The 12,346-nt window shown below is 36.1% G+C and overlaps 1 long non-coding RNA gene across 5 annotated transcripts in view; it reads left to right on the forward strand.

Moving 5' to 3' along the window:
• LOC116999937 overlaps window positions 1-12,346 on the forward strand; it is a 161,957-nt gene that overhangs the window by 67,359 nt on the left and 82,252 nt on the right. For 4 of the 5 annotated variants that reach the window (XR_004418663.1, XR_004418662.1, XR_004418664.1 and 1 more), the window contains one exon: window positions 6,878-6,962. This is a non-coding gene — a long non-coding RNA (uncharacterized LOC116999937). Of the gene's footprint in view, window positions 1-4,256; window positions 4,281-6,877; window positions 6,963-12,346 lie in introns of those variants that run through there. The other variant, XR_004418665.1, reaches the window with a different exon arrangement.

Consider the following 12,346-nt stretch of genomic DNA (forward strand, 5'->3'; position numbering starts at 1 on the left):
GGCAGTAATAAGGTTTGTATTCAAAATTTTAATTCTGGAGAGTTAAAATATATGGGAAACATTAAATTGCTTTTTTGGTTGAATATAAAGTAAATAGCAGCATCTCTGCCAGTTGGACTAAACTGAGGAAACTTCCTGAAAAAGCCAAGCTTTTTCCTGTGTAACTGTTATAATGTGGGGACTTAGTCATTAGCAAACTCATGTCCTCAGTATTTGAGCAGTAAGGGCTGTTATGTCTGGGAACTCAGCTCCTTGGACAGAAGGAAACCTTATTTCTGTTTGTTTGCCCTTTAGGGACAGCTTACCCATCACAAATGGTTTGTTTGTGGCTGTTTCCGAGTGTTTTCAGCTGGGAAAGCTTTGATTTGGCCTGCAGTTAGTAACATTTTATCCTGAGCAGTGTGGGTATATGGGGAAAATGTTACTCACAAGAAGGAAACCTGGCGTGACTAATGAACTCTAGTGTTTACTCAGGAATTATCTCAGTATAGCTGAAAGCTGTTTTTGACCTGCTATTTTATGCTTTTAGACTTTTATTTATTAACCTCCCCCCCCCCCAATACTTAGATGTGACATAGCTTTCTGTTTCCTAGTTCAGGCAGAATTTAAGTAAAACTAGAATTATCATTCATGGGCAAAAATTTTCTTGGAGAAAAGTCAATGAAATTAAACTGGGAGAGACAAGATTGACATTTAATGAACAACTGTTATAAACTCATTTCTTATGCAAGTCCTACAACACTTAATATCTGATATCTGCTGCAAACCAGTAATTAATGAAGCTTTCTAGAAATGTGATTTTAAAGTACTGAACTACTGGGAGAAAAAAAACTATTTAGGTTAATTGTACCTTTGCAATTGAAATTTACTGAAAAGCATGGCAATTTAACCTACATCTAGAAATGGTTAGGTTTTTCTGCTCTCAACCGTGCTGTAGAAGTGATTTTCCATTTAAATGCAAAATAATCAAGCATTTCTGAGATAACCTAAATTTTGTAAATGCAACAGCAGCAGGAACTAAAAACATTCCAAATAATTTTGCCCAAAATTGTCAGTCCAGTGTTCATCTTCCATTCGAACTCAGAACAAATAGAGTTCTAAAAGGTCATAATAAAGATTTTTCTGGTTTTTATTTTATTAACTTCTAAATATATTTAAAATAAAAAAAAATTGTATTTTAGATATTCTGTGTGTTTTATTTTTCAAACTGGTTATTTGGAACTAAAGCACCTGTATTGAGAAAATCTTGGCTTAGAACTCAACAGGTGTTCCTTAACCTTCAAGAAAATGTGGTGTGTTATCTTGCCAAGAAATGTGTAATGAACCATCACCATTCTTTATTTTTCAGGGTTTTAAAAATAATTTTTGTAGGAAAATGCTTTGAGAACCACAAGGTGAAAGAAAAAATGCAGAAATGAATCCATTCTATTTCTGTAAATACAAATTGCATGTGTATTTCACAGGATTTGATCACAATTAAAAAATCTACCTTGCTTCTTCCAGTTTCCAAAGGAATGGTGCCTTTCTCTTTGATTTTAATCTTAGCAGTGATGTGAACACTGAGTGTTTCTGGCAGTTGAGTTCTCTCTGTGACAGGTCTGTGGATTAAACCAGCCAATAAAGCAGGGAGGTGGGTTAGTTGACTTTTCTTTGCATGAATGCAATTTAAAAATACAGTGGTTTTCAAAATGTCATTTCCTGATTAGTGCCCAGTTATATTAACATCACTGTGGTGTGGACTTGCTGTTTCTACTGAATACAAATATGTTAGGACTCAGTAAAATGGCAATTGTTTTATTGCCACTTAGTAAGTGTATGTATTGCAAAAATTGCAGTGTGTTGCATGGCAGAAGTGAAAATGTGAATACAGGTGATATTAAATATAATGAGAATGATAACTGGAAGAATACCTATATATGTAATAGTTCTTATCACAGAACTAAAATATTGAAGGTAAACACAATAACCTGTGTTCAGCCTAGCAGATCAGTAAGAAGATCCTTAGCTGACACTTTCATGAAGATCAGATGTTAGTGATTGTCAGAGCTTTCAGATCAACTTCAATAAATTACCGTAACTTTGATATTTTATTTTAAAAATTGTTTATCAGTGTTCGTAACTCAATCAACTGAAACTACAATGGTATTTCCTTTGGTAATGTATTTCTGGTAATTAAATTTTTGTATTTATATTGAAATGACTAAAAGTAATTTTAGTGATTTTCAATTTATTTCTACTCTTCTGGAATCTAGTAATGAAAATTAAAGTTGTGTCTTTCCTATAAAGTAGATACAGGTATAGACAGAGGACAGGAGCTGGTATTTCTTTCAGCTATTTTTAACTGGAGTTGCTGTGGCATCATTCTTCTGGAGTTGTACAGAAGTCAGTATCTTCAGCCCTTTTCAATGTCGGGGATGCTGGATTTTTAAAATTGATGGCAGTAAACACCTGAAGTATTGCTACAGAATTGATTGCTGTTTGCTGTTGGATGAGGAGTCTGGAGAGCATTTTGAACAGTTTTGGTTTATAGTAAAATTTGCAATCTGTTTTCTGAATTGTCATCATTCCAGAGTAAAAGTGGTATTTTGATGTCTCGTTACTCATCATTACACAGTTTGGGAAACCTAACTATATATATTGATAAGAGAGAGATATGTGGAGGAACCTGTGCAATGCTTAAATTCTCAAATATTCTACATTAAAATGTCTCATTGCTTCTCTGCTTAATGATACTAACTTTTTCCCTTGCTGCTCCCCTCACATGGGTTTGCTATATCACTTCCGTGGCAGAAGAGAATATTGTGGAATTGTGAGATAAAAGTACAAAATTTATCAAATATCAATATATTACTATTGTATATATGAAATATAAAAGTACTCAAATTATATCATATCTCTGTCTCTATTTTGCTGGTGTAGTTGGAAATTCCAGAATTTATTTGTGGGACCAATTTTATATCTAATTTTAATCAGTATTGCTGTTGTATTTGGAGGACTGTGTTGTCCTGAATACCAATGCTTAACTGTCCCTTCCCACCAACATAATTCTCATGGTTTTCCACTTCTCTGTGGAATGTATTAGAGTTAGAAGGGTTTGTGAAGCCTTTTCATGGCTGTAGGGATGTTCAAATAACAGGAAAAACTTGAGTCTTAAGATCTCAACTCCAAAGCAAGGCCTGTTTGTCAGTGGTAATATGAGTTTTCCAGCTTTCCTAAGGGAGGAATAGCTTTCCAAAAAATTGAAAAAGAAGATTTTATTTGGCATTGTTTTGAAGAGGCTAATATTAAGTATGTTTGGATGCTTGAGAAGTAGTCTTTATCTATCTTGGACACCATGTTATGTAGAAGGTGGTACATTGTGTGCTTTAACTGGCAGGAGATTAATTTTAAACTCTTTTAAAATTATTTTGCAATTTTTCCTGTTTGAATTTTGAATGTTATTGAAAGCAAAGGAAAAAAAATTTCTATATATTTTCTCCTGAAGAACTAAAAAGGTATTTTTTAAACTTTTTTAGCTCACCTAAAACTGCAGTAGCTGCACAGCAATGGATGGTTGCATAATAGCAATAACAACTAGACTGAAGTTTTCTGAAGAATGTGTTTCCCATGGTAACTTTTCAAGCTGCCAGATGAGATCTAAAACATAAACTTTATGCACATCAACACACACGTGCATGATGCATATGTTTGTATAAGCTCAGTTAAGAGACAGTAATTTGAAACTATTCATAAATACTTTAATAAGACTGATTTTTTTATGTTTTATATGAGCAAAGCTATCTTGTCTGAAACAGCAAAATCTAAGTCTCACAGACTTTTAGAGAGAAGCCCTTTTCTCTTGCTTTCCCCTATCACTTGCTTTCCTAGAGATGTACAGTAGTCTGTCCATGACAAGAAGCTCACTCAGCATCTTCTCAGTAACAGCAACATCCCTGATAGCTTCTTATCTCTGAATCTGACATTTCTAAACACAGTTCTGTCTTTCCCTGAATGAAATTCCCAAATCCTTGTTCAGACAGTTTTCTGACATCTGATGACCTTTTCATTTTCCCATAAGTGAAGTGGAACTCTTAAGATGATTTTTCCTACTGTCAGAGATATTTTATTATTATTGGTAATATTTATTCTTTTTGCTAGAACAGGCTTTGTTCTGTTTGAAGAAATTACTGCATAAGTTCAAAAAGGAGCCATAGTTGTGCTTGCAACACAGAAATCCAGTGCTGCCAGTGATGCTCTGACAGTGGATATGAGAGTGGGCTAGAGCTGAAAAGTTCAATGAGGTAAATAGAGCAATGCAAATCTCAAGGGCTTCTGAAATACAGAATTTGCAAGGACAATTTTGAGAATGTGTATTACATTGCTGCTTCCTCTCACACCATCTACCAAAAATCTCTTTCCTCTCTTCAGCTTCTAAAAATCAATTTGATGTGACTGCCTCCAGTTTGAAATTAGCATGATTTAATCTGGTACAAGAAAAATCTCTCTTCATGGAAAAGTCCCAAATGGGAAATCTAATGATAGCATATTCCCCAAGGAAAGCTGCCACCTTAGACAGCGTCCATGTAGGAGGGAAAGTGAGCAGCTGCAATATTTTGTGTATAAAATGTGTGTGTGTGCATGTGTATGGTGACATGACACAATGCTTTGTGACAGCTCATTTTATTCTGGGTGCTTCGCATGACAGATGAAATGATTTCTGTAATTATTCTTAGGTATACAACCCAAAGTCAATTCTGTTAATACTTGGACTGTTTGGCATAAAATACATTTAGATATCTCATTTAAACATCCCTCTGGAAAAAAAATACTCTGGAAATCAGAAGTGATTGAGTGGATGAGCTGCAACTGTATTGCTTCTAGGCCCAGTAGAAAGGCAAGTATAAGGGCCTGATTTTCATTTCAAGTGTTTCATTTGAGGTGAAGTTTCATCCCAAGGCTTACATAACTAGAATAGCTTTTCTTGTAGTTGAATTAGCTTTTGTTTTACTTCTAAGTTAAATTAAAATCACTGTGATTTTATGCTAAGGAGTAGGAAAAGTTTAAATACATCCCTGCATTAGAAAAAAAATGTACATTAACCATTACCAGTGATAAAATACTACCTGCCATTGCAAGCCTTTATCAGTACTTAGGATTAGAAGTAGATCAATTATATACTCTGATATGCTGCTAAGGAAATTATTGTACATGTATCTATGCCTTATTTTAAAATAACTGATAGGTTTGTAATTTAATGTGAATGTAGAATATTTAAATAAAATATACTACAATTAGAAACTAAGTAAGAAAAATGTATGTAATCTCCTAAAGCTTGAAGAAGATTTTTTGCATCTGTATTTTTTGTGTAACAATAATGCAATTCTTATTATTCATTTAGAGAAAATACTGTTGAACTTTGGTGAAAAATCTTTTCTCTTTCTGAACATTCAGTGTGACTTTGTCATACATTTTTAGGTTTCCAGCTGGGCTGGTTTGCTTTCATTCAGGATTGAAGTCAGTTGATGTGTTTCCAGGATTACTGAAAGCTTGAACCTACTTCAATGAAATATAGGGTCTGGAGAATAACAGTTTTGCAAACTTATATGCGTAAGAGAGAGGGAATATGTTCAGAAAAATTCACTTAAATCATCTGTCAAAGATGCCAGTGCAGATAGTGGCTTTATTTCTCAGGAAAGCAGAGACAGATGGAAGGAACTTTTATTGATTGCTTTCTGGGAACATTATTCTGTGAGTTACTTTTGCAAAGAAAGTAATTTGCCTGGGCTATAGCAGGAATTGTATGAAAAGCTCTGGGAGAAATAGTTTCCCGATTGATTTTTTTCAATATGAAATGATGGTTCTCTCACAGAACCAGAACTATATCAGCTCCACAAATATCACTAGAGATGGGTATGACTTCATATACTTGATAATGCTACAGGTAACTTTTGAAAGGAAGGAAAAAGTGGAAATTGGGAAGAAGAGAGGTTTTTACTTCTCAATGAACTGTTCATGTAATAACAAAGAAGGCAAATAATTAATTGTGGGATGTAATATCCTGACTGATTTACAAGGCCACTTTCTTTCCCATTTCTGTGATGAAAGCCTTGAAAATATACTAGTGCAGGTTATGATACTTTTAAACTGTACTATAATGTTTACTGGTTTATGATCTGAAGCCAAAAGCATTATAATCCTTAAAATTTAAACTAAGTGTAAAACTTGTACAACTCTATCAGTTTTTAAACATCAAATTCTATATGTATATCTGCCAACCTGTGATTCAGATATAAGCTTATCTCCCACAGGTGAAACAAGCTTAAAATAAAAAAAAAAAAATATTTCTCAGTTTAGAAATTATATTATTTTATGAATTTGTCTAATTTTTACATTTTTGCAGTATTATAGGAATCTGATAAGTGAATTGAAGTTGAAATTGAAATTTATGTAAATGTTTGTAGAAAACTAGTCTTTTATAATTACGGAAGAAAAGCAATATTTAAGAAGATAAAACACAAAAAGAAAAAAGAACTCTGTGTCCCTGCGTGTGACAGGTGCAAGGTCTAAAGTCTGAGGAAATTGGATGTCACTCGCTTAGTATCAATCCTCATTGCTCACTGTCACACTGCAGAAAAAGTTAATTTTTTCTGAGTTGCAGAGTCTTACTGTACAGCCACACACAGACATCATTTCACATTGGCATTAATGTACAATATTTGTGAAACCATCTTGTTGCTGGGAAACATTGCTTCAGTAGTCAAAGTGATGGAGTCATGTTCTGAATTTAATGTTGATATAGTGTATTGTTTCTTAGAGCAATTGCAGGCTATATATGTATTTTTGTGTTCAAAAATCAGGAGTGTATTTACAAGAGGTGAATTGTTTTATCTTCCTCCAGACTAAGAAGAGAGCCATATAATTTGAAGTTCACAAAGACAGCAATCAACAAAGCAGCAGAATTATAGATGAGGAACTGTTCTGTGGTGAGTAAACTGAAGCTTTCATACTTTGGGCTTCTTGAGTGAAGGTTCTGTGGCACATACCTCAAGTAAGTAGAAATGACAAAGTATCAGTAACTGATTGAAACCTCAAGGAATTGCTCTTACAAAAATAGCACTGAAAATGAAATATGTATTAGTGTTTCACTGCTTTAGCTAAAATATTCTGTTCTGCTGCAGACCTTTATTTTTCTTCTGGTTTGATCAATATTTTCACATTTTACTGTCATTTTTTGACATATATACTATATATTGTAGTTTCCTCCAACAATTTCTGTAGCTGATACCATGAAACACTTTTGATTGCTAAAAAATCTCCTAAACCTTGACAAGCTTGTATCTGAACATCCCATTGGTGCTGTAGTTGCAGTTAAGTGCTGTGGAGTGGCACTTTAGGCATCGACTGTGTAGGGACCTCGCTTTTTTCATCTGTTCTGGTCATAGTCAGCAGAGATAAAGCCCATTTTTGCCAGATTGGATCAGTTCTCACTGGAGACTGTCATGTTGCTGGCTTGAGGATGCTCCTTGGTGCAGCCCCTGGGCAAACAGCTGAGACAGAATTGCAGCAGGCAGAACAGGATTCTTCCCACAGGGCTGAGCCCTTGGTGACAGCTGGTAATGCAAAGCACTTCCTGAGCTGAGTGCAGGGGTTCTAACACTGCTCCTTTGCTCTCCTGATAAACACAGTCACCACTTTTTTGGAAAGCAGAGCCCCAGTGTCTGTAAGTGATTGTGAAAATAATGAGCTTTGTACCTGTGAATTTACTCTTTTTTGAAGGGCTGACTGTGCAGAGGAATAAATAAAAAGGAAACTAAAATTTAGGAACTTTTTTTCCAACATTGTCTCTTAGACTGTTTTACTGAGGTGTTGAGGAGTGACACAGCTGAGTTTGTTTAGTGGAATAAATGGAAATAATCTGAAAATTATTTGGTATGCAGATACCACATTTTATAGCTGAGAAATTATTTTAAGGATCTCTTGATAGGTCCAGAGAAAAAAACCCACAAATTCCAGTGAGATTTCCATGCTTCTGAACTAATATACTGGTCAGTAGCAAGAAAATGATGACTGGAAAAACTGTTGCCCAAGTGAAGACATTTTCCTAATTCTCCTTCAAAAGGAAGCAAGGTTGGAACTGCAGTGGTTTTCTAGAACATACAGAACTTGTCTTAAATGATTATCCACACTCTCTTGTGTGCCTTTTGTCCCTTGTAACTGTGCAGGAAAATGTGTTTGCTGTGCAGAAGCATGGAGTGACTGCCTCCTCCCCCAGGGAAAAACAAAAAGACTTTGCTGTAAAGAAGACTTTGCTCCTTAGTAGTTGTACTGAACCACAGAGAGCTTGTCAGTAAAAATTATGTATGTGCATATACATATGTATATATAATATGCATGTCTTTGTTGTGTGTGCAAAATATTTATGTTTGTATATGTTTAGCAAATGCATGTGTATTTATATGTATGTATCGCTATATATGCACATATGTGAAAGAGAAATCAGAAAGTGGTCTTTAAGCTCTGTGGAAGAAATAGAAGATAGTGCCATTACTTCCAATGTGTGTCTCATGGGAAGTATCACTTACTTGTAGGTTGGTAATGGCTCTTTTCAATGTTTGCTCCCTTCTTCAAGCAAAGGTAAGGCTGCTGTTAGAGCTATTACATTCTTTAGATCTATTACTTTCTTTCCTTTGTTTATTTTCTGCCTAAAGTTTGTTGCCCCATCCAAAAAGCCTTTAGCTGGTACTTTCTGAATGTATTTGCACTCAGTTCAAAGGGTTTTGTATTTCCCTGGCAATGGTGCCTAAAATGAAAAGATCCAGCACCTTGTGATTGAACACACTGCCAGCATAACAGATGGATGTGATTGCTGGCAGCCAAGAAGCCTTATGAAATATCGGTGTCAAATGGTTAGAGACAGCATTTTTAAATCAAAAATACATGGTAGATGCTCTGGGTTTATGCACATGGTGGAACATAGTCTAATCAGGTTGACTGAGTTATTTTAAATTTTAAACTATAATTCTTCAGTGTACAGTTTAAGTCTTAGTTGCATAATTTTCAGCTGTTATATTTCTGTGTCTTCAAGAGTTATATTTACTTTGCCCAAAAAAAATTGTGTTAGGAATAAGTTCAAAGGGCTAATACCTGTGCTGGCTTCCTAGACCACACTGTGTGTGATGTGATATGGTATCAGTATCATGTCATTATATCCTGATCCTTTGCACACATCTAGATCCAGTGGAATTCATAGCAGGCATTAATTTCCTTTTCTCTTTTAATATCACATATTTCTCATTTTCACATTGTATCCTTTTATTTTAGCTATTTCAGTTATGCTGAAGTAGGGTGACATTTTTCAGATGTAACTGACCTACTACTCTTTTCCCTGCTTTTCTGTTCCACATGGAGAGAAAATATTTACAGGTAGAAAACAGGGACAGTTAGGTATTTAGGCGATCCCACTGGATACTTGTCTGTATCCCTTAGTTCATAATTACCTTTGAAATGAACAAATTAAATAACATTAAACCATACTGATTTTTATTTTGGTCTTGGGGCCCAAAATCAAGTAAGTGCTTTAAGACATTTACCCTAAATAATAAAGAGTAGACTTCCTATTTTGAAAATTATTTGGTTATCTTGTTGATTATGAAATGCATACTCAAAATACTTGAGATAATCTGGTTTGTTATACTGTTCAGCATAATCCCATAAACCAAGTTCCTGTCCTATTGTTAACATGTTAATATATATTTCTGTTAATTGAATTGTAAGAGAGCTTTCTGTATTAGAAGGTGAAGAGTGTGGTGGTGTGTGGAAACTTGTGGTGTGTAATTTATCATTGCATAGTGTTCACATCCAGATAAATGAAAGAGGGAATATTTTCATGAAGAGATAGAAACAAGGTGTTCTGAAAAGAAGATTCACAGCTTATAAAATCACTGTAACGTGATAAATTAGCACATTAAATCCAATCCCATAAATCAATTTTAAGCTAAACACAGATAGTTCTACTTCATGTTTAAAATTAATGTCTGAGGATATTTTTTTAAAACTGAGATAGTTTCGTTTCAGAACCTATCAGTATTATCCTCTAAAATACAAAGTACTATGAAAGAGATAGGCAAGCCAGTAGATAGCAGGTTGAAGAGTCATTGAAAACGGGCAGTTCCATATTCTTATCATAAATGTGCTGAAATGACAATAGGGAATGTCATTAGGAATTTAATGGAATTTCCTTCATCTTAAGGTTAAGAAGGCTTCTGAGTTTGCATTTATTCTAGTTCTCAAGCATGCTTGGGATGCCTGGAGATGAAAAATCACAAGTGCTTAAGACTACATGAATATAAAGTACAAAGAGAGATAGCATAATTTATAATGCAGTGTTGATGTTTCTGATTTTAAAACACCATCAACCCTATTTTTTCTCCATCATATTAAAATAGAAAAGACATGTATTATTCCACAAGAGAGTTTTACTTTAATTCAGGTTTCATATTATGCTTTGCTTATTCTGCAGCTACCTAGAAATTTTCATACCAGATACGATAATTGAATTATATACTGGATGAAAGTATATAGTCAGCATTTTAAAAAATAATGAATTTTATATTCATCCAAAGTGACAGATTCTAAGATGACATAGTAGAATAACTTCACCAGTGTCCATGTGGTCATGTATATTTGTAAGATTCTTGCCTGTTCTGTAAAGTAAGTCCTAATCTAGGATGTTTTTATATTAGACTTGAACCATAAAACCCCCACATAATTTCTAGTCATGTGTTTATTACTAGAGGCTCAGCCTGTCCCTCTTCTTCAAATATATAGAGAATATCAGTTTGGTGTGGGAGCAAGAGAGATCACCCTCAAACTGAGCAAGTGGTGACAATACCTATAAGTGTACTCATCTATACCCTAAGGATACTGGGGAGAGCCATTACTAGGAAGGAAATTCATCCCCTGTGATTCCAGGGCTGACTCCCACTAATAAGCACAGGCACTTGCACTGAGAGCTAGGGTAAGGTGTTTAATAGTTCCAAAATCCAGGCCAGCCTGTGACTACAAACTTCAGGAGCAGTATGCCTGCTAGTGCAATTGTAAGAATCTTCCAGGAAGGCAAGGAAAGGCTTTCAGACTTGTTCCTTGGCAAATGCCTTCAAAGAAGTTTTTGCAGTGGAACATCTCTACTGAATTTCAGCTCTCACTCTTTTCAGTGCTGGCCAATGTACACACTATTTTCAGATGTACTGTGACAGCATATGCTCCCTCTCTTCCTGGAATAATCTTATTTGATTTCTAGAAAAGCAACAGAACAGAACAGGTTGAAATGGTGTTCTTTTTGGAAGTGGCAGAGCAGTATGTCAGTATTCTGTAGGACGCTGTCTCTCAAATGAAAGTAAAAGAGAGTTTAATTTTCCCATCTCCCATAATAAAATACAGTTTGCTTATGTTAGAAAATAATTTAGATTAGTTTATTAATTTTCTACACTACTTTTACGGGGTGGGTCAAAATGTTCTAATTCTAGTTGAAAGGTTGAAGCTGCATCAGCAGAGATTAAAATGCTGAGATGAATCTTTTAGTTCATGGTACTGATAGATGAAGTGAGGTAAGGAAGTGCTGGTGTAAAGCAGGGCAGGGCAGTGCATGGGATATGGATGTAATTCAGAGCGAGCCATAAATTCCAAAGGTGCTGCCAGGCTCTGCAAAGGACTGATGCTGATAGGTAGCCCCTAAACTTAGGTCAGTGACTTCAGTGGCTGAGTGTGACACAGTAAGGGGAATAAGAAATTCAGGTTATTGCTGCAGTTCCAAAAATGCTGGTAAAGGATAATTTTTATTATTAGAAAGAGTGTCTGGAGTAGATTTAATGTATAAACATTATATATATACATATACAGTAATTTCACGAATACAAGCCGCACCAATTTGACCAAAATTTTGGTGGAAACCCGGAAGTGCGGCTAATATTCCGGGGCGGCTAATCTATTAACAAAATTCTAAAAGCTACCAACATGGAAGTGAGAGCCCGCGGCAGCCCCAAGCCAAGCTGGAGCCCGGCCGGCCCCGGCTGAGGTGGGAAAGCCTGGCAGAGGCGGGGCCAGCAGTGTGGGGGGCGGGCGGCAGAGCCTGAGCCAGCAGGGCGGGGCAGGGAGGGCGGCAGAGCCCGGGCCAGCAGGGCGGGGGAGCCCGGGAGAACTGGGGCTAGCAGTGCAGGGGAGCATGGCAGAAGCAGGAAGGCCGACGGGTGGGGCTGCCTGGCAGCGGGGGAAGCCCAGCAGAATTGGGGCCAGCAGCGTGGGGGAGCCTGGCGGTGCGGGGGCCTGCAGTGCCGGCCAGGGCGAGGAAACGCGGCGGTGGTGCAGACGG

Source organism: Catharus ustulatus, chromosome 9 (assembly GCF_009819885.2).
Source record: "Catharus ustulatus isolate bCatUst1 chromosome 9, bCatUst1.pri.v2, whole genome shotgun sequence".
NCBI classification, from domain to species: Eukaryota; Metazoa; Chordata; class Aves; order Passeriformes; family Turdidae; genus Catharus; species Catharus ustulatus.